This window comes from Tamandua tetradactyla, chromosome 2 (genome assembly GCF_023851605.1).
Source record: "Tamandua tetradactyla isolate mTamTet1 chromosome 2, mTamTet1.pri, whole genome shotgun sequence".
NCBI lineage: Eukaryota > Metazoa > Chordata > Mammalia > Pilosa > Myrmecophagidae > Tamandua > Tamandua tetradactyla.
The window spans coordinates 159,850,968-159,872,620 of NC_135328.1; the positions used below are offsets into that span (position 1 = coordinate 159,850,968).

The 21,653-nt window shown below is 37.6% G+C and overlaps 1 long non-coding RNA gene across 2 annotated transcripts; it reads left to right on the forward strand.

Moving 5' to 3' along the window:
* Nucleotides 1-1,134: 1,134 nt before the first annotated feature.
* Nucleotides 1,135-19,737, forward strand: LOC143662874 (uncharacterized). Of its 2 annotated transcripts, XR_013165645.1 has the most exons (4): nucleotides 1,135-1,240; nucleotides 4,201-4,370; nucleotides 8,962-9,143; nucleotides 19,510-19,737. It is a non-coding gene; the product is annotated as an uncharacterized LOC143662874 (long non-coding RNA). The 2 variants fall into 2 exon arrangements; XR_013165651.1 differs by lacking the exon at nucleotides 8,962-9,143.
* The last annotated feature ends 1,916 nt before the right edge of the window (nucleotides 19,738-21,653 follow it).

Genomic DNA, 21,653 nt, shown 5'->3' on the forward strand with positions numbered 1-21,653 from the left:
ACCACATTCCTTCACGGTGGATGAACATAGAAGTGCTTAAAAATATTACCACAAGAGGTTGAAAAGACAGATGAGGAAATGACATTAAGCCAAGGGTCAGGAAACTTGAATTCTAGCTAAGGTCTGCTGGTACATGCTGTATGACTTTAGACAACTCACTTGCTTTCTCTGGCCTGTAGGTTTCTTACCTATAACATAAAACAAACTACTAGATGATCTGTTAGGTCATTTTCCCATGTGCCTTCTATGAAATTCAAATCAGATTCTTGGAAGCCTTGGGGAAGATAAGGTGTGGAAGGGAATCAAATCTTGTGATCAATTTTCATATTTCATTTGTAATTAAACAGCAATTCATTCAGTCAACATTCAACAAATATCTATTGCATATACTTATGGCATACCAACTATATGCGGTGTCAGACTAGGTGTTCTGATCATAATATGATAAAAGACAGATACAAGTTCTCTCAGTGACAGAGAGCTATAGTCCAGAGTAACAAACATAAATTAAACGAAGAAAGTAAACAAAATGCTTAATTAACCACAATTATGATAGGAGTTAAGAAAGAAAAATACAGGATGTTACTGAGATCTTATAATAGAAGAATAGAAGAATTTGAACGTCTAGCCCAAATCCATGTTTTATTGGCTTTTGTTAAAAATGCTCTTAGATATTTCCAAGAAGCCTATTTCTCTCACTCAGATTTGTTTTAGGAAGTCTGTGAGAGAACCTGAATCTACAATTTATAAAGCATCTTATATGCTATATACATTCAAGGAGAAAATCAACTTATAGTAATAGCCCTTTGAAATCATAATCGGTTTCTAAACGACAAAGCATGGAGCATATATATGGTTTCCAGGTTTATTTTCAGTGTGCTTTATTTTGGACTATCTTTTCAAGGATTTCTGCATGGTGAAAAGTCTTAGAAGATAAAGATGGTGCTTCCTTCCAGAGGAAAGGGTAAGTTTGTTTATAGACTTGGAAGATTGAGATGATTCTCCCTTTGGTGTAAAGGGTACGCATGCTTAATCTCCAATATAATAGAGGTCATGTCTCCTCGCCGAGGAAAGGCAGGCACATTTATGGCCCATTTTGAAATACTCTAAGGTCAGAGTTCCTCCATTGTGACATGATACAACACATGTGCAGGTGGTTGGCCCTCTTCATGTCACACAGTGTGAATCAGAGCTTGGGGAAACAATGCAAAAAATGCCGAAACTGGCTACTGTCATTGCTGTAAGTAAAAACTGCCCTGTGTCTTATGTCTACTATTATCATCCATGAAATTGTGCAGGCTAATTTGGTAGCTTGAAAGTAGGGAAAAGTCTGAGACCCTTTAAGGTTCTTAAGTAGCTAATGGAAAGTGGGAGCAAAATTTTTTATTCTTTTTGTTTCAGGATGGTTAGGTATTTATAAAGCACATACATCTATTTCTGAGTCTGCCTTGAGAGAAAAAATTGTGATTTGGATGAGTTTTAAATTCCTGTTTAGAAACAGAGTTCCATGTACAGAATACACTGCTTATTTAATCAGTAGTAAAATCAATAATAATTAAAATACATCTCATCTTTTGAGAACACATTATATCCCAGCATCATGATAAGTGTTTTATATACATCATTTCTTTTAATCCTCAGAACAACATATCAAGCAGGACATGCCACGGCTCATGCTTTTAACAACTATACCTCCTGTCTCTTCTCACTTTTGCCAAGTGCTGGTTGGCCATTTCACCCCTGCCCACGTGATCACTGGCAGATTTCACTTTCTGCAGGCAAAGTAGCTGTGGCCCGTGGATGTCTCAGAATTCCTTAGGATTCAAGTTGAAATTCTTTAGTGCCATTTTTTTTCCTCCATGGACTGGCATTCTGTGGAGGTATGTGCTCTCCTTCCTTCATGCACAAAAACTAGAAAGTCATCTCCATACCATGATATACAACATTATTTAACTTTGATTCTGTCCTACATGATCTAAGGCTAAAACCTAAGTACATACCATCCCAGAAAAACAGGTCCCACTTTCTCAGGACTCATTACTTGTGGTTGAAGTTAAAGAAAAGTATTGTTCTGAGGCCAAGTATATTTTGGGATCAATGTTCTTGATTTTGTGTATGAATATTAATGATATAAGTATATTTATATTTCTACCAATTCCCACAATTTACGTTAGGTATTATAGAAAATCTTAGTTAATCTTCACAATAACCTGAAAGAAATGAAACTAAGATTCAAAAGGATTAAGCAAATTACAATACTGAAGAGGTGATAGAATGTAGTGGTTAAAAACTTTGCTTCTAGAATCAGTCTAGATGCAAATTCAAGTTCTGGCTCTGCCTTCTATAGCTTTGATGAGCCAATTGCTAAGCCTCAGTTTTCTTATGTGTATAAGGAAAATAATAATAATAGTATCCACTTTATGAGGATATTGTGAAGATTTAGCAAGACAATGCTCCCATGCTTTGAATAATATCTGGTGAATAGTAAGTGTCCAATAACGATCAGTTCTTATTGTTCTTAATCCCTATTTAAGATAAAAAGTGTGTGAATGATAGTCTAGGCCTTGAACCCAGGGTATAGTTTCCAAATAAAATATAGGGCATTGAGTTGAATCTGAATGCCAGATAGAAAAGAAGTAATATTTTAGTATATGAATGTTCCAAATATTGCCTGAAATATATTTATACTAAAAATTATTCATTAATATGACATTAAATTTAACTGGAGACCTTGTATTTTTATTCCTTAAATCTGGCAATCTAATTCAGGGTTAATTGGCCCCAAACCCATGTTCCATCTATTATGCAGTACAAAAGGACAATAGGTTATTTCCATGCTGTCTACATCATCACCATTTTCCTTTCCCAAATCCTTATTTCCTATGCTTATAATTATTCTTAATAGTCATCAAAGGGCCATAAGAAAGAAGACATGAAGAAATTAAAATCAGACAATATTATTGTTAGCAGCCTTAAGAGAGTGTAAGGGAATAGAAGCAGCTGAATTAAATGATTAAAATTGTCAGGTGCTAACATTCCCTGGAAAACCTGCCTTGAGACCTCACAGATTAATTAGCCCCTTCTGTGCTCTGAAATGTTCCTTTACCAGAACACATCTCACACTTTATCACGGGGCTCTCAGACATTGGCAAGCATCAGAATCACCTGGAGGGCTCATTAAAACACAGATTTCCAGGTCTCCTCCCAGAGTTTCTGATTCCGTAGATCTGAGGTGAGCCTTGGGTATTTGTACTCTTACAAGTCCCCAAGTGATACCACTACTCTGGTCCAGAGGACACACTTTGAGAGGCAGCTTCCAGCATTTGTTAATACTCCCTTGTTTCCTTTGACCAGGTGATGAGACACTTGGTGATGACTATAATGTTGACTTCCTAAAATTGAAGTTTGGAAAACTCAGTTTTCCAAAATTACAAAACTGTTGCACTTTTGTTCTCATTATGTTTGGCTTGACTCTACCCTATCTCTGTCATGCCTATCTCTGGCCCTAGCCTTTGTCCTGGAGGCCTAATGGTGAGTGTTCCTAGACCGTGTCTAAAGTATTTTTCAGACAGTCGATAGTCACTGGTAGAGCCAGAGGTGGGGGAGAGGGTGGTACAAAGACAAAAAAAGGGGATAGGACATCTACTCATCACTAGAAAGAGACTAAAGTAACATATACACACACATATTAAAAAGAAAGCACGTCTAATTACCTATGGCAGAAACAGAGAAAAAGGCAAAACTAAAATGCAAAATATATTTTTTAATTTGATGAAATAGGCTTTAATTTATTTAGTCTCTTAGTGAGTTAATACAAGGAGAATGTTTTGTTGTTGTGCCCAAATTTCCATTTAACAAATTGACTTTGGTAACTTCTTGAGAAGGAATTGTGTCTTGTCTATAAATCCACATAACATCAAACAACATGTAGCACTGTAAATACCTAATGATTTTTTGTGTAATTATTGAATAAATGAATTTATAGAGCTCAATCAGGCATGATATTCCTGAACTTGATGATCAATAAGAAGAATTATTCTAATGTCAAAATTGGAAGGAAATTTCCAGTATTTCTTGTCAGATTGACCAAAAGGTGATTCTTACGGATTTAATGCAATATCCCCAAGTGAAAAATATATGTCTTAGAAGTAGCTTCTGTTCTTTGAGAATATGGTTCCATAGATTTTTTTTTTCTGACAGTAATTTTCTTCTGGCAACAATTCTTTACTGATTTGGAGTGCAAAGATTTTAGAGAAGTTACAGAACAGCATAGAGAAGAAAAGCCAACTTGACTTTCTACTGAACAAGAAACCTTTTGTTTGTAATGGAAGATGTGACAATGAGATGCTGATGATTGCAATTTATTTCAGGTAGCTTAACACATATTTGAAAATGTTGAATATCTAACTGCTACCTCTCTGTGTGCCATAAATCAGAAATTTTCTTTTGTCTTATCTGTATAGTTATGGAGGAAAGCATTTATTATATGATCTGGAAATCTTTCAAAAGTGAGCATCCTTCCCAAAGTTATCATATAATCTCATAATTGAAAAGGACTTGAGAAATTATGTTATTAAATACACATTCAAATAAAGCTTCTTTTTATATTATCATTGCCTGTTTTTCTCTCTGGTGGCAAAGAACTCACCACTGAACAAGGGACCTGCACAATAGGTTTAGTTGCAATAAAATTATTTCTTGCATTAAGTTAAAATGCAACTTTGCTAGTGCTATCAGATGGGTTCATTCATTCACTTATTTATTGATCTATTAATACGCACAGTCAAATATTTTCTGAACTTGGATTAGGCATAAGGATACAAAGATGGAAAATTAGGGTTTTTGCTCTCAAAGCTCTTATACTTTAGTGGAAAAAGAAACAGAAACAATTACATTACCAAAAAAATGCTTCAATGGAGATACATACAATGTGCAGTGAGTACTTAGGAAAAGGAGTTCTTAATTCAGCCTGGGAAGTCAGAGAAAGCATCATGAAGTAGGTCATACTTTAATTGATATTTAAATAATAAGTCTTGCTGTAGACAGGGATATAGCATTTAAGAAGGTGTGCTTGTTTGCAGCTGTTATGTACCCCATAAGAGGCCATGTTCTCTTAATCCTCCCCTGTCACTGTAAACCTATTGTTGGATGGGACCTTTTGATTAGATTGATTCCATGGAGATGTGACACCCCCCCCCCCTCAAGGAGGTTCTTAATCCTTTTATTGGAGTCCTCTATGAAGAGAATAAAGGCAGAAAATGCAGAGAGACACAGAGAGGAGAGAGATGAAACCAAGTGAAGGACACATACAGAGAGAGAGAAATGCCTTGTAGAGACTAAAAGAAGACCTGCAAGATGCAGAGAGCTGAGAGTGGTGTCTCAGCAGAAGCAAGTAAGGATACACGGAACTGTAAAGCAACAGAACCTGGGAGTGAAGGGCCAACAGACGCCTTCCCATGTGAAAGAGGAACCTCGGATGCCATCAGCTTTTCTTCAGTGAAGGTATCCTCTTGTTGATGCCTTAATTTGGATAGTTCCGTGGACCTAACTGTAACTTAATAAATCCCCATTGATAAAAGCCAACGCATTTCTGGCATGTTGCATTTTGGTAGCTTTAGCAAACTGAAACAGAAGGACAAGATAGGGAATATCACCCTGTGTCCTAAAGCATCCATCGTTAGTTCTTGTGTGGCAGGCAGGGGGCAGGGGGAAAGGAAGTTAAACATGGAGAGTTAAAGCAATGGCATTGCAGGAGGCTGGACCCAGAAGTTGTGGACACAGTATCCAGACGAGTTTATCTTTTACCCTGAAAGACGATAAGCAAGAAGTAACATGATCAGATTTTCATGTGAGAAAGAAAATTTTGACAACACTGTATATGATAAATCACTGTGAGATGAGACCAGAGAGCTAAGTAAAAAACTCATTGCAGTTATTTCAAGCAGACTATAGGAATGAGAATAGAGAAGGAGAAGCAGAAATAGATTTAAGGTATTTAGGAGGAATAAGTGACAAAAATTTGGTGACTGATAGTTTTTTTGAAGGGAAAGGGAGATTAAAAAAACTCAAAGAAAGGTTTGGGGACTTAGATCTTTACTATGCAGAGAACAGAAATATTGGTATCACTTAGAACTCTTTAGAAATGCATAATCTCAGGACTTACTCTAGACCTATGAATCAGAGGCTGCATTTTCACTGAATCCCCAAGCGATTCCTTTGTACATTAAAGTATGAGGAGCACTGACTGAGACAAAAGAGTGGAGAGTGGTGCTATCCATTGAGGCACAAAACCCAGGGAGAAAATATAAGCTGTTCTCTCAATGGGTGGGTTGTTCGGAGTGGGAGAGTGAAAGGAGAAGTTTAGTTTCGACAATTTGAAGAGTTTGATCTGTCTATGGAAGATCCAATTGAAAAAGCGATTTTATATATATTGTTTTAAAGCTCGTGAGAGGGACCTTTTTCAGTAACCCTCAGAGCATAGGAAGTATTGGAAATGAGAGGAGATTGCTCAATCAATTTTACCCACCACCCCTAATTGTCTCTTCTTCTAGCCTCGCCTCACCATTCCTTTGCCATTGCTTTAGTTCAGTCCCTCATTATCTGGTACTTGGAACACTATAAGGATCTTTATACCTAAACATTGCCAATTTAGTCATACGCCCTGACTGCCACCAGAATGATCTTCCTAAAAATTTCTTTGAATGAGAATTTCAATGTTGCATTAACTATAGATTAAATTAATTGATTCATTCATTCAGTTATGCTCTTTATCAAGGCATGAAGGTTGTTGCTGATCTTAGTTGAACATAACTTCCAAGTTCCGTCTCCCTCCAACAACTCCCTATTTCATGGTGATATTTTGACTCTTCACAATGTTCCCACATGCTTGGAAAGTACTTCCAACTTGCTGTACATCTTTCCTCAGCTTTATTGCTCTTTTCCCATCTCACCCTAGTCTTCTGTAGTAATTGTACTATCCTTCAAGGCTCAGGTCATTGTCACCATGGTTAAGATTTTTTAGTAATGCTACTCAGAACTAATGGCCCACTCTTGATTCCAGTGTCTTTTTTAGTCTTTTAACCAATTGAAAAAAACTTACTATGCATGCACGCTCTTTGTCAAGTGTTTCACATACACTGTGCTTTTTACTCTACAACACACGCAAAAAAGCACACTACAAAAAAGAACCTACAAAACGTATAGTTAGTTGCTATTATTTCTATAGAGAAGAAAACTGAGACTTAAGAGAATTGTGTAACTTGCCCAAGTCTATGAACTTATCACATTACAGAGTCAGAATTTCACTCCAGGCTTATCTGACACAAATGTCTGAAATCGTGAGCAACAAATTATACTGCCTTTTTCTACGGAGCATATTTTAGTCTCATTTGTACCCTTATTGGTTATTACAGATTTGGGTCTCCCATTAAACTTTAAGCTGAGGGAGGAGAAAGGAGAGACAGAAAGAGAGTGAGAGAAAGAGAGAGAGAGGGAGACAGAGGGAGGAAGGTAGGGAGGGAAGGAGAAAGAGAGAGAGGGAAAGAGGGAGAGAAAAGGGTACTCACTACTTCTTTGCTAAGAAATTTTCTAAACTGGTATAGTTCAATTCAGGTTAGTGAAATATACAATTTTCAATAATTTTCTATATGCCCTGCATCATTAGAGGTACTAAGATGGAAAGAAAAGAAAAATCGTGCCCCAGTATTCCCTGCTTTAAAGATTCTAATAAAACTAGAAATAGAAGACAGATGTTACTACCACTCCACCAGCATGGATAGAGTTAAAAAAAAAATGTGCTCTGAAAAGCTCCTTTTTCCAGTTAATCACTTTCTGTGCAAGCATTTCCCTTAAGCACATTTTCTATTTCTTCCATGCAAATGGAGATCAATGTTCCCAAAGTTGATATGCATTTCAACAGCAGGTGTTACCCAAGAAAGGAGGAGACAAAAGCACTTACTACTGCATGGAAAAGTCTAATGGAAAATTTGTTCACCTGGCACTCAGTGCATTAACATTCGGGATGAGCTCCTTGTTTTTGGCAATGAGCATGCTGCTACTCCCAGGGAAAAAAGAAACAACAATCCTGTTCTTTCCACACTTTACCTCCCATCCTCCATTGCCACACATTCTCATGTCCCTTCTCACAAATCTAAGTACTAGCATTGATAGTTTTGCTAATGCGGTGATTGCATTATGAATTACCAATGGAAAGAGCACACTTGGATTAGGATACAGAGACATTGAAAGAAGAAAAGCCTCAAAGATTCTCTGTTATCTTTACCCCATTCCCCAGAGTCTGCCTTCTATAATGAAAAGATGATGTAATTTACAGGCCTTCATCTTAAGAAAAATATCCACCAATAATATTTTGGTACAATTCCAATGGGATGTCTCATTAAACTACAGAGGGCCAAAGCCTTCCATATTCAAAATCCTAATTTTGGAAGATTAAAACAATATATCTTTGCATGACATGAGACCACCCCTCCCTCCCTGCAACCTCCTTCCTAGTCCATGCCCTGATCATTGCTTCTGAGTTCTTTCCAGTTGTGTTTCATCACGCCCTTCTTGATCTTGTTATTTCCAACCTTTGTGGAAGTTCATGGAATTTTGTGCCCTCTCATGCCACAGTGCCTTTGCACATTTGGGACTCTCTAAAGTTTGTCTGTAAAGCATATTTTAATCACCAACCTTCAAGTCCAGACTCAAGCACTAAATCACTCGAGAATACTTTCTCACATTTCATGCTAACAAGTTGTTTTTTCTTACAGATAGGACAAATTGTTCTGTAATTGATAGTGTATATCACACTTAAGAGTATTCCTTGAGGGCAGGGACATGATTACGTGTTTTTTTACTCCTGTGACCTAGCATATAAAGGAACTCACCAAGTTTTCTATTCAATTAATGGCTGAAAATATCTCTTTATTTAAAACATAGCTTTGTTGGTTTGGATTTCAGATTGCCTGAGAACCTACCCCAGCTCTGCCATTTGAGAAGCTGTATGATATTAGACAGACCACATGTCCCTACAGCTTCAATGATTATATCTCCAATGACCCCCACTCTTTGCATCTGTTACTGAAGAAGAGAGCATTGAATCATCTGAATTTAATTCACCTGTCACCTTCTGGCTACTCTGGGTAAGAAAATAAAGAACTATAGTGGGAAGCAGCCATTTCCTCCAGGACCACAAAATTGGGGGAGTCCCAAATAGTAGTTAAGAATGCAAATAAGAAAAGAGGATATTAACAGTAAAAAAAATGGTAAGGGTTCATAACACAGTCGTAATGAAGAGCTGCTCAAAAATCACCTGGAGATTTAGGTATACCTTGATGTTGGGTGGTCTTGAGATAGGTCACTTTACATCTGAGACACAGAGTGAAACCAGGTTCTCCCTGGCCTGTTCTCTTCCTGCTGCCTGATCTGATGCAATTTTTCTGTTTTCTCATCATTTACAAGTGTGCTCTTCCAAGCTTCTATCAGTGAGGTGGTTCCCTAATAACGTTCCAATAAATTCCTCTTCTGCTTAAGAGAGCCAGCATCTGTTTCTTTTGTATAAAACCAAGAATCCTGAGCAACAAAGTCTTTTACTTAAATTAGCCTCCAAGGAGAAAGCATGGGAGAGGTCCTGGGAGAGGAAAAACATTCAAAATATGATTTGGGACCCTTGTGAAGATGGCTCATCCCACGTAGAGATTTTCTCTAACACACACACCTCTAGTTATTCCTTGGAAGATGTGGGCTTTATTTAAATGAATGTGTGTAAATCATCTTTCAAGTTCCATCATCTTTCAAGTTCCAAACTTTCACATTTTCTTATGCCTTCCCTGACATCCTCCAACGCTGTGATTTTTTTTTGACAACTTCTGTTTATCTTCCAGTACCAAGTACATGCTTTTAGTTTGAAAGTAACAAACTGTCCTGCAATGCTCTGTTTATACGTCTCTATCCCTGATTTGACTGTGATTTCCATGAAAAAACAAATCACATATTGATCATTTGTATGCCTTTAGAACCTAGGAAGTTGCTGGAATCCGGTAGGTCAGTAATAAAAACATTAATGAATGAGAAGGAAATGAGCGGAAGAATTGCCAAATGTATCAGTTGTGTCTGGAGAACCCTACTGAATTCTGTTCACCTTCTGATTTCCCTTTCGCCCTCAAGCTTTCTGGACTGCAGACATTCTTTTTGAAGTCCCATTACCAGAGTCAACTTTTGCACCATGGCTAATAAATTAGCATCACTTTGAAAACAAAAATGATTCCTTTTGCACTTGGAATGTGGTCTGGTTATTAGAGAGGGCAGGAGTGTTGCTCTCCCTGAGGCCTGGAAAGTCTCTTGGTGTTTTATTAGGTAACAGTTTCTGTTTTTACTGGATCTGCTGGTCACTAGCTCACCCTGGGAGCTTGTACGAATGCCAAGAAATAATAAAAGAAAAGAGCATGCTCCTGCTATCTAGAGACCAAGTAAAGTCCTAACCAGGAGACATCTACTATTGAAATGAGAGGCATATTGCTATTGGGTTTCTGAGTGTGGACCTCTTAAAGGACAAAGCCTCTCAGAACTGGTCAGTGTGCATGGCTTGGCTAGAAGAGATTCCTGTTCTCCTGGCCCTGCTTGTGGGAAAATCCTTGAAATGTGGGAAATGGCAGGATGTGTTTCTCATGAATACTCTTGCCTTAAAACATGCATTTCAAAGAGGCCAATTTGAAAGCAGATTTTCTTTTCAGGAATAGTGTGAGACCCAGAAAAGTAGTACTAAATTTTTAGAGCCTTTGTGGAGTTATTTGAAGGTACATTCATGGTCTTTTTACTTCTTAAAATCCACACTGAGCTCCTCTATGAAATGCCTTATTACATTGGAAACCAGGGAAAGTCTGTGTCCTGGAACACAGGGGAGTAGTTGGAGCGTTAGCTTAGGAGTTAGAAGCTTTGAGTACAGCTCCTATTTCTTTCATAACTAAGTGCCCTGAATAAGACAACCCCTTTGGGCTTCTGTTTTTTGAACTGCAAATCAAGAATATTGATAGTTGTCTTACTATCTACCTAGCCGTGCTACTGAAACATAAAGATGTGAAGCTTGTCAAATGGCTTGCTAGGCAGAAAAACATTATTAAAATGTAAGCTATGGTAAAAATATAATGAGGAACAGGAAAGGCTATTTTTCTCTTTGCTCCCCTAATTGAGCTTCTATGAGCCTGGAGAGGACTCCACAGTGAGGCTACAGAAAGTATGGTGCAGGGAAATAGCCTAGCTGTGCTAATAGGCAGGCCTCAGTTCAAACCATTCAAGTAATCTCTCTTCCCTGGACCTCGGTTTCCCCATGCTTGAAATGGAGATTATAATACCTACATAAATAGGGTTCTTGTGGGATTTAGGTGAAATAGAATGAAACTGTGCCTGGTGCAATGGAGGCATTTGTTTTAATTTCTCCTTTTTAAAAAAGCTTTTATGATTTTAAGATGGGTGGGACAAGGGGAATTGATAAAAATGGAGGAAACTCTTCTATGTGTCACTAATGATCTCTTTTCCAGAAATGCTCCCAAGTGATTTTAACTGTTCAGGGCAATTTGGGAATATTGAGAGGAGCTTCTCTAAGATATGAGAAATGTGGCCAAATGATTATCCTCTGAGAGAAAAATAGTGAGATCAACAATGGATTAGACCAGAGATCCATGTATTCACCTTAAAGTAATGCAGCAATTCTCCAGTTGAAGGCGCTGACTCTGACCTGATTAAACGTATTCATATACTTATAGAAATTGCCCCTGAACTTTAAGGGATGTTGGTTAGGCAACAAGAACAAAGAGAAATAAAAAAGAGTTATGTAGCTGGCTAATGATAGAGTCCATTTAATATTTGTCCTCTAATGAAAAAGTCTTGGCAATGGGTCTGCAATTATTATAGTGCCATTTGTAAAGGCACTCCTGAGTGGGGAGGGCTGTGTTGGTCTTGTAGGAGGCAGCATAGTGCAGCAACTAAAAGCATTGCTCTGCTATTATATGATTGAAGTTTAAATCTTGGCCCTGGCACTTAATAGCAGTGTAACCGTGGATGGGCTATTTAACTTCTTCAAACCTCAGGTATCTAATCTGCAAAATGGGATTGATATTATGTCCAGCTCATAGAGAATGAAATGTTATATGTGTAAGTAAATTAACACAGTGCTTAATACCTAAAATGTACTCAATAAATGTTAATTTTGTTATTGTTATTAGAGCTTGTTTTCATTAAGCACTAAGACATTCAGTTAACTTTCCTGGGTTTGACTGCCTACTTTTCAAGAGGCTTCTTGACTTTCCCACATTGGCCTGTGTATAGGGAAAAAATATAAATATTACCATTATGCTCTATATGATAGTTTTCTTTTCATTGTAAACGTAGAAGTTGCCATTCTAGTATACACATCATTCTTTCTGATCCTGGATAATTTAAATCCATTCCTGAGGTAATACCTGAGGGTTGGCAAAAGTCAGATTTCTGAGTTTGTATGAGTCAGTTCCTATGTTGAATTTGCCATGGGAAATACTTTTCAGGCCTTTTGGAAGTCAACAAACTGGCAACCCTTGGCTGTACAGTGCACTCAACAAGTCCATGTCAATGGAGACTTCAGAAGAGGGAAACTTGGTGGAGCCATCGTGGTCCCATCTGGCAAGTTTAAGGACTTTATTACATCAGTTCATTAGAATATGTTATGACAAAGGGTTTCTCAAACTTTAGTATGCATCAAAATGACCCAAATGGCTTGTTTAAGCTTGGGCCTCACCACCAGAATTTCTGGTTCAGTTGGTCTGGGGTTTCACCCCAAATTTGTATTTCTAACAAATTTTCAGGTGATTATGATGTTGCTAGTCTGGAGACCACATATTAACAACCATTGCCCTAAAGTGCTTCAAACTATCCACATTTCAGGATAGCTTTTTTATACTTTTTTAAAAATGCAAAAATATTCATTGAATGTCTACCATGATCAGACACCATACTGGGTCCTGGATAAACACAGATAAGCACCTATCAGGAGACAGATAAATACACCAGGATTCCAAAACTGGAAAAATTAAATTGGCAAGCCAATTAAACTACTTCATTTGGTAGCTCTTTCTTATGAAGGAAAATCTACTTGAGAATTCAATCACTCTGAGTAGACTAGCTGAAAAGTTTAGTGTTAGGAACAAGGATGTTGAGTAATATTAATGAGCAGGTTTTTAGTAGTGAGGGAATATTCATATCTCTCTATCTAACTCTCTGGCCTTCAATCTGTCTCCTTCATTCCCCCCAAAAGGAGTTTTCAATCTCATTGAAAGACTTAGTCTCTTTTGAGGATACTGTTTGAGAAAGAGTTCCATATGTGTGGCTTTGTTCCCTGTTTCTATCTTTTCCTTCCTTGGATTTGGATGAATAAGGTAAAGCAAGACCTTTCTCCTTAAAACACATTCTGGCATCTTGATTTTTGGCTAAGAGGATGGAAAACACTTCACTGCCTTTGAGGTTATAGTAAGTGCTCCAACCCAGAATCAACAGAACTTTACATTATATGCTATTAAAACACAGCCCAGTTCACCATAATATAGTACCTTATTTGCCATTACCCCATTAATTTTTATATGTTCAGCTGTCTCAAGAATCTTGTGGATGATTGTCAGTGAACATTGAATACATTTTTGTGTGCTCTGCACAAATTATATCTCCCAGAAAAAACCTCCACAAAAAGGAAAGGTGGGTGGTGCACTCGATCATATCACAAGGCTTTGCTGACAAAAACAAAGTCAACTTTCTTGCACTCTGGAGAAAATATCTCTGGACTCTGCAAACTTCCAGTCTTCCTTTTTAGCCCATCCTTTCTTCATGTGATCACAGAAGGGACATAAAAATGATAGTGAATGCTACAACAATGAATAAAGATCTCAAAGAGAACAATTTAAGAAAGAACACCTAACTTGCACCTTTCCACAGAATTCTGGAGCTTCTGATACAAAAGACACTCTTTTTATCAGGTTGCAACCTGATAAATGTAGCCTCCAAGGACAACTTTTAGACACTAAGGACTAAAATAGTGTTCAGCAAATTTGTTATCGTGAGCCCATTAATAATGTTATAAAATTATAAAACCTCCTCCCCCAAAAGATGCATATCTACAAAGCATAAAATATCAGATACTGAACTGATATCTGAAAGACTACTGGTCCAATGTAAAAACAATGTAAAACAAAATGAATAAAGTAAAAAGAAATCCTCAAAAGATCAACAACTGTCTCTTTGCAGATGATCTTGTCAAACTCAACCGGAATGTAATTGGCTCAAATCATTTGGCTACCACAATCCATCACAATAGATGACGACTGGCTGTTTTGGTGTAATCTGAGGGTAAAACAATTTCATGAGAGGTTTAAAACATTTTCCCTGGAATTACTGAAGTAGTCAACTTCAAATCTCCATTTTCATATGGGTTAGGATCTAGTCATTGAAATCCCTAGCCACATCATAAGCTTTTTAAGTGAGTTATTAGTGTAAGCATTTCTTTGAGTACTGGTTCTTGGAAATGCATAGATATGTATTTGATTTTGGGAGTTTTCTACTCTAAAGGTGAATCATTTTCTGCTCTAAAGGTAAATCATTTTTTTTCTGATTTTGTTCCAGAGTCTGGAAGTACTTCAATGTAGCTGCAGTGAGAGTTTACTTTTATATATCAATTGTCATTGTTGAGAAATCCCCCCCTCAGTTATTTTTCCCTTTCATTTCTCTCTAGTACACATATTTCAGGGCAGAGTAACAGCTATTTCCTACTATTACAAGAAAAAAATCTTTTGCCAAGAATTTAGCTCTGATGTGCTTGGCACAGAAAAGCAACAGAGAGAGAGAAATGAATGGTTGCTGCAATTATAAATGGGTTAACATTCCACTGTACTTGAGAAGAATAGATTTCAGGCAAGACTGCAAGAAGAGAGTTGCGGGGGAAGGGTGAATATACAACTGACTCCATTCAAATATGGGAACAAACCCTTCTAAGAATGAGTACAGAATGAAACACCTGCTACCCAATTCTTCACATAAAAGTTTGGCTGAAAAACAGTGGGCAATTTGGAACAACTTTTATATTCCAAGTTAAGGGAACTGAACAAGAGAACTATAGAAAAACATCCCTGAGAATGGACTTTTATAACTCTGGCTGCTATTTAAAACCAATAGAGCAGAAGTCAGAGGTCAGAGCTCATCTTTTCCATCTTTCATCTCCAAAATTTGCTTTCCTTGTGCATCAAGGTTTAGTTTGGCCACTTCAAGAATTGAAAACCTTGGCTGGGACCCTGAAACTGCAGCGCTCTCTGCTTCTCACAACTATTGGCAACATAAACTCCAAGCTGGTGGTTCAGATGCTCCTTGGTTCCTGTGACCATTGCTTTCTCTTCCTTCCTTCTCCCCTCTTCCCTCCATTCTTCCCTTCTTTCCCCTACTTTTCTCCTTTTGTTTTTTTTAGATTTTATTTTCATACCGTGAAATGCTGAAATCTAAATTGTATAATTCAATCAGATTGATAACTGGAACCACCTGTGTAAGCAGCACCCCTATCGATATATAGAACACTTCCATCACCAAGATTGCTCTCTTATGCCCACTCCAGTTCTATCCCAGTTACCACCGAATAGGCACTGCTCTTATTTCTTTCACCTTAGGTTATCTTTCCCTGTACTAGAAATTTAGGTGATGGAATACTTCTATCTGGCTTATATTATTTTTGGAATTCATCCATGTTGTTAGGTGCATGCACATTTAAGATTATGTCCTTTCCATGAATTGACACTTTTATCATAATAAAATATTTCACTTTATCCCTGGTACTACTCTTTGTCCTGAAGTCTCCTTTGTCAGTTATTAATGTAGCCAATCCAGCTTTTTAAATTAGTGTGTTTGTGGTTATGTATTAAGGACTTTGACCTCCCAAAAGACTCTTTGTCCTATTTTTTTGTGGAGGTTAAACTCTGAACATTTGGGATTTATCAATGATCAGAGCATCTTTCTTATTCATAGTGGGACTCTTCTCCCACCACATCATAGTTTATGCTAACATTAGGGTCAGGGTAGAGCTGGTCACATTGGAAGTCTTAAGGTGGGGGCTGGTCTTACTTGACAGACCTCTCATGTGGTTAGAGGGTGGAGACTTTGAGTCTGACCTCTGGGGAGGAGAGGTGGGTTGGAAATTAAGTTCAAACACAAGGACATTGATGCACTCAATCATGTTGCAGTAATGAAATCCCAATCAAAACTTTGCACACTGAAGTTCAGGTGAAATTCCCTAGCTGGCAATATATATTGACGTGCCGGGGGTGACATGTCTTGACACCACAGAAATAGCATACTAGAACCTTGTGTTTGAAATCCTCCCAGACCCTGGCTTATGCAACTATTCTTTTGGTCCTTCTTATTTGTATTCATTTGCAGTGATAAACTGTAATAATAAGTTTAGTGCTTTCCTAAGTTCCGAGTCATCATAGAAAATTTTCAAACCTGAGTGGGAACACCCAAATTTGAAGACATTTGGTCAGAAGTGGAGTGGCTCTGGGAAGCCCAAAACTTGTGGCTGGTGTCTGAACTGCAGGCAGTCATGTCTGCACTAACTCCAGGTAGTTAGGGTCAGAATTGCATTGCAATGCTATATCTTTTTTCCATACCTTTAACTTACTTGTGGTTTTATATTTAAAGTGCATTTGTTGAAAACAGTATTTACTGAAACCTGGTATTCGTCTAATCTGATAATAGCATCCTTATAATTGGAGTGTTTGGTTCATTTATACATAATGTGGTTATGATATGATTGGATTTAAATACACTACCTCACGAAATGTTTTCTGTTAGTCTCCTTTTGTCCTCTGTTTTCTGCTTTTCTTGCCTTCTTTTGGAGTAATTAAAATGTTGTAGTATTCCGTTTTAACTCCACTAATGTTTTTTTAGCTACACTTTATGTTTAATTGTTTTGCTAGGATTTACAATATTTCACATTACATGTAATATAAGAATCTTATACTTGGATCCTTTCCTATCATTTGCACTAGTCTTGACATCGCATTACTTCCATAATTACTATAAATTCCATCGTACATTGCTATAAATTTTGCTTTAGATAGTCACTAATTTTTTAAAAATTAAAAATGAGATAATATTCCTTCTGTCTACCCACATATTTATTTCTACCTGTGTTCCTTCATACGGATCTGAGTTTCCAACTGTTATTTTCTCTCAGACTGAAGAAATCCTTTAATGATTCTGGTTGTGCTGGTCTTCTGGTGATAGAATCTCTGTTTTTGTTGGTCTGAAAAAGTTTTAATTTTTACCTCCATTTTTGAAGGATATAACTGTAATTATAGGTCTGGTACCCTGAGGTGAGCCTTTTGCTGTTCATCCTCAGTCCAACTGTTTTAAGAACATCCTCCCGACTCAATATAGCCACACCATGACAAATGTAAGAGAAGCTCACATTCTCTTCAACAGATTAAGTCCCAAGCTTGCCTATATCACACCTATTACTTGATTTAGTCTTTGTAGTTCCACTCAAGGTGTGGAATGCTATGAGCTAGCTGTTTCTACTCTATCTCATTGTTCAGCATATATTCATGCCTTGATCAATAAGAGCTTTTGATTTCTAAGTATGGGGCAGACACTAAAGCATTAAGGTAGAAATAGTCAATAAAGTAAAAACAAATAAATACCATTGGATTGGAAGGTAGATCTGCCTGCTAGTCACCAGTTTACAATAATCTCTGGGTTAGTCCCTGATCTTCTTCGACCTTGGTTTGCTCATTGTTTGCTAATCTGAAAAATGGAGATAATACCCATTTCCAAACTTGTTTTAGAACTACCTAATGATATAGGAAAGTGCCAAATGTACTAGGAGAACTCAATCAGTCATTGCTGAATCTGAATAACTCGCACAAAAAGATGTGATCATACCAAAAGAGTTATTTACATAAAAACTGTCAAGATGAATTATAACTTATTTACCAAACTTCTACTCAGACGCCAATAACTCCAGGTAATTTGCAATGGATTTAAGGGCAGCTAAATAATCTGAAGATGCTAGTTTTAAGCAAAACTCATGGTAGGATGGTGATATGAAGGGATGATGCTGGGAAAAATTTGAGTAACATCTCATCCAGTTCAGCAGTTTCATTCAATTACATTTTATTTGAATTTCTTCTAATAATTCAGAAATGAAAACAAAATCCCTTTCTTCAAGGAACTTAGTTTGATGTCTAACAAGCAAAGTGACAAGGGGTGGTTGTATAGCATTTCGGTTAGGTAACATTAGATAATGTGGTGACATTAGATAATAATTTTGAATCCTTACTCTGCCAATTATTTGTTTTATGACACTTTACAAACTACTTCACTATGATTATTTGCTGAGATAATTCCAGATACTGTTAAAGAGAAAATTTCAGTAATATAACATAATAGAAATTTATTTCTTGCTCAGGTAAAATTCAAATGATGGTGTTATGGGTGGTGTGAGGTGGAAAAGCTTTGGTCCACATCTATCACTTAGGGGCCCAGACTGAACACTGACTGTCCAGGGTATGGACACCCAATTGATAGAAGGGAGAGGATCATGCCAGAGGTTTCTGTGTCAAGTCTGGGAGTGGAGAACATCACACTTACCCAAATGTGTTGGCAAGAATTACAAAGGCAAGGGTAGTTCAGATGTGTGCCTAGGCAGAAAGGAAAATAAGTTCAGTGAACAGCTCACCAGTCTCTGCTCTGTGTCTCAGTTTTCCTGTTTGTAAAATCAAGACAATAGTACACATCTCAAAGTTTTTGTAGGTCAGTGAAAGAATACACATAAAGTGCTTATTAGCCCAGTGCCTGATAGTAAGTGCTTCTTAAAATATTAACTGTTCCTATTTTAAATGCTTTGACAAAGGTAAATAGCACATTCAACATACAATGGAAGGTGTAATCAACTCAAGTGGAGATGTCAGGGAGGACTAAACAGGAGTTTGGACTGTGGCTGACTATTGTGATGTCTTCCTCAAATCACAAAATAGGATATGCCAAACTTTATGACCCAACCATGCATCTTCAGGGTCAGTTGCTTCCCATGAACCAGCTGTGGAGTCTCCCTCCTGGATCCTGGCTCCATTTTCACCACAAGGTGAAGGCCAAAAAAAATTCTTATGCTGAGAAGACATTTTCAGATAAGAAACAAATTTTAATCGTTGTGGATTATCTGATTATGGATATATTGAATTTACTTATGTTGAGATCCAATCTGTAATATTTGTGTAACAGGTACAATATTTTCAAACTGCAGTCTTATACATGCAAAAGTTATAATATGTTTCAGTTTTCTATAATTCTAGTCAATCATCATTTCAAAAACCCATTTTACCTTTTGCTAGAAAATGCAATCTTAGTTCTGTCAATTCAGCCATGTTAAGATTAAATGCAATCTCTTTAGGATTTTCTTCCCTCTCCATCTGCCCCAGGGTGGTATCTAACTTCGGCTATTGCTTACAGAGCTTCCTGGCATTGGAGGAACATGGGACCCTTTGTTGCTGTCAAGTGCCTGGTTCTTGCGCATCGCATCCCTCTATACTGACATCTGCTGGAGTGGCAAGTCTATACTTGTTTGTCCCCTACAGTTCTAGTTACACATTATTTATTGTTTTGGGCACCTTCCCCAGTTACCATCCCTTTTCACTCTCAAAGTTGCCTTAGTTTGGAAAATAACTTATTCAGTCACCCTAAATGAGGGTCTGCATTGCCACCTAGCTTCTGGAGAGAAGTCTATGGCCTCATTCCATCCCAAGTCCACTTGCTCTGACCTTGACTCTCACTTAGGTCCACCTGCTTCCCAACTTCTCCCACCTTTTTGTGACATCGGAGGATTTGGCTCTTATCTCACTCTGTTCTATTTTACTATAGGGCCTTCACAACAACTCTCAAAACAATCCCCATTAAAACATGCGGAAAAATCTGAGACTCAGTGAGACTTAACCACTGGTGCCAAATCATACAGCTTTTATGGGGCAGAACAAAGTCTGACTGTCTTTTTTTTTTTTTTTTTTTTTGGCATGGGCAGGCGCCGTAAATTGAACCTGCATCTCTGGTATGGCAGGCAAGAATTCTGCCACTATACCACCATTGCACCCCCCTGGTCTGACTGTCTTTAAACCTCTGTACACACTTAGTGATCTACCCTCACAGGTGATCATCTGGGATGCAGATCATAACAGAGACAAACACACAGTCACAAACCATGCTGTATGAGATCTATTATTAGAATTTCCAGGAGATAGGGGCTGGAAAATAAATAGAAGACTGTTGTTTGCCTTCAGAAAACTTATAGTTGGAGTGTGGAAAGGAGTATATTATCATGCATGCACTTTCTATGTTCTGGATAATGTTATGTGGTTTGACCTGTTTCATTAATGTATTCATTTCACTTATAGTATTATTATCCTTATTTTATGGAAAAGGAATCTAAGAAACAGAAAATTTAGCAATTTGCTCAAGATCTACTTGTGAGGAATAGAAACAGGGCACAATTGTAGGCCTCTACATGTCGAGTCAATTGCTCTTTCCACAATGCCACACAAACAGAAATTCAAACAAGTGTTCAGTCTACAGCTGCATGGAGCCAGAGTACACATCTCTGCAGGATTCACATTCCTGCAATTTTCCTCCTTCTCGCCTGTTACAGTCCTGCTGTTACCAGCATATTTAATTCCTGCAATTTCTATTGTTTTCATTTCTTAGAAGTGTTTCTTCAATATCTACCCTATTTGCCTCAAAACCAGGCTAAAGAATGTGGATAAGCTCCCCCACATGCTGCCAAACTTGAATTTAGTGGGCCCAACCAGTGCAAAACTACTTGAACAACTCCCACAGGTAGGCGTCTCCATTCAAGAAGCTGCTTCACGTTGTTGACCTTTAATCAGCAAACACCATAGTCACCTCAAGGGAGCTGTGAGAAGTAAGCTCTGGACCAGTTGTTTACAAATGTTCTATTGCTTATTTGATAAGCTGGATATAAAACTAACACTAAAATCTGTTTCCTATATGCCTGGGTCATTGTTCTGGTTAATAAGCATTTATTGGTTAACTACATTATGCTTGCCAAGTACATATTGAGCATTGGAAATACTAGTGTGTTGGTTAATGTGTCAACTTGCCTATGTCATAGTGTCAGATTGTTTGGTCTAATCATTACAGTGATATTTCGTAGGTCGGATTAGCGTCTGCCATCAGTTGACCTTAAGTAAAGGAGATTGCCCTCCATAATGTGGGTGGGCTCATCCTATCAGTCGGAGGACTTAACAGCAAGAACGGAGGGTCAGAAGAATTTCTACCCTCAAGACTTCAATATCAATGCTTGCTGGAAATTCCAACCTGCCACCTTTGCCTCGGGAATTCAGACTCAGGATTTCAACTTTACCTTACTAATAAATCCTTAAAATAAATATCTCTCTCACTCTCTCTCTCTGTATCTACCTATCTCTATCTCTGTGTATCTATCTATCTAACTCTATCTCTATCTATCTATCTCTATCTCTATCATCTCTCTCTTTTTCTCTTGTCTCTGTCTCTTCTCACTTACTGACTTCTGGCTTCCCGAAATATACCTCTGCTCTCTCTCTCTCAAGCCAACTGCAGTTTGG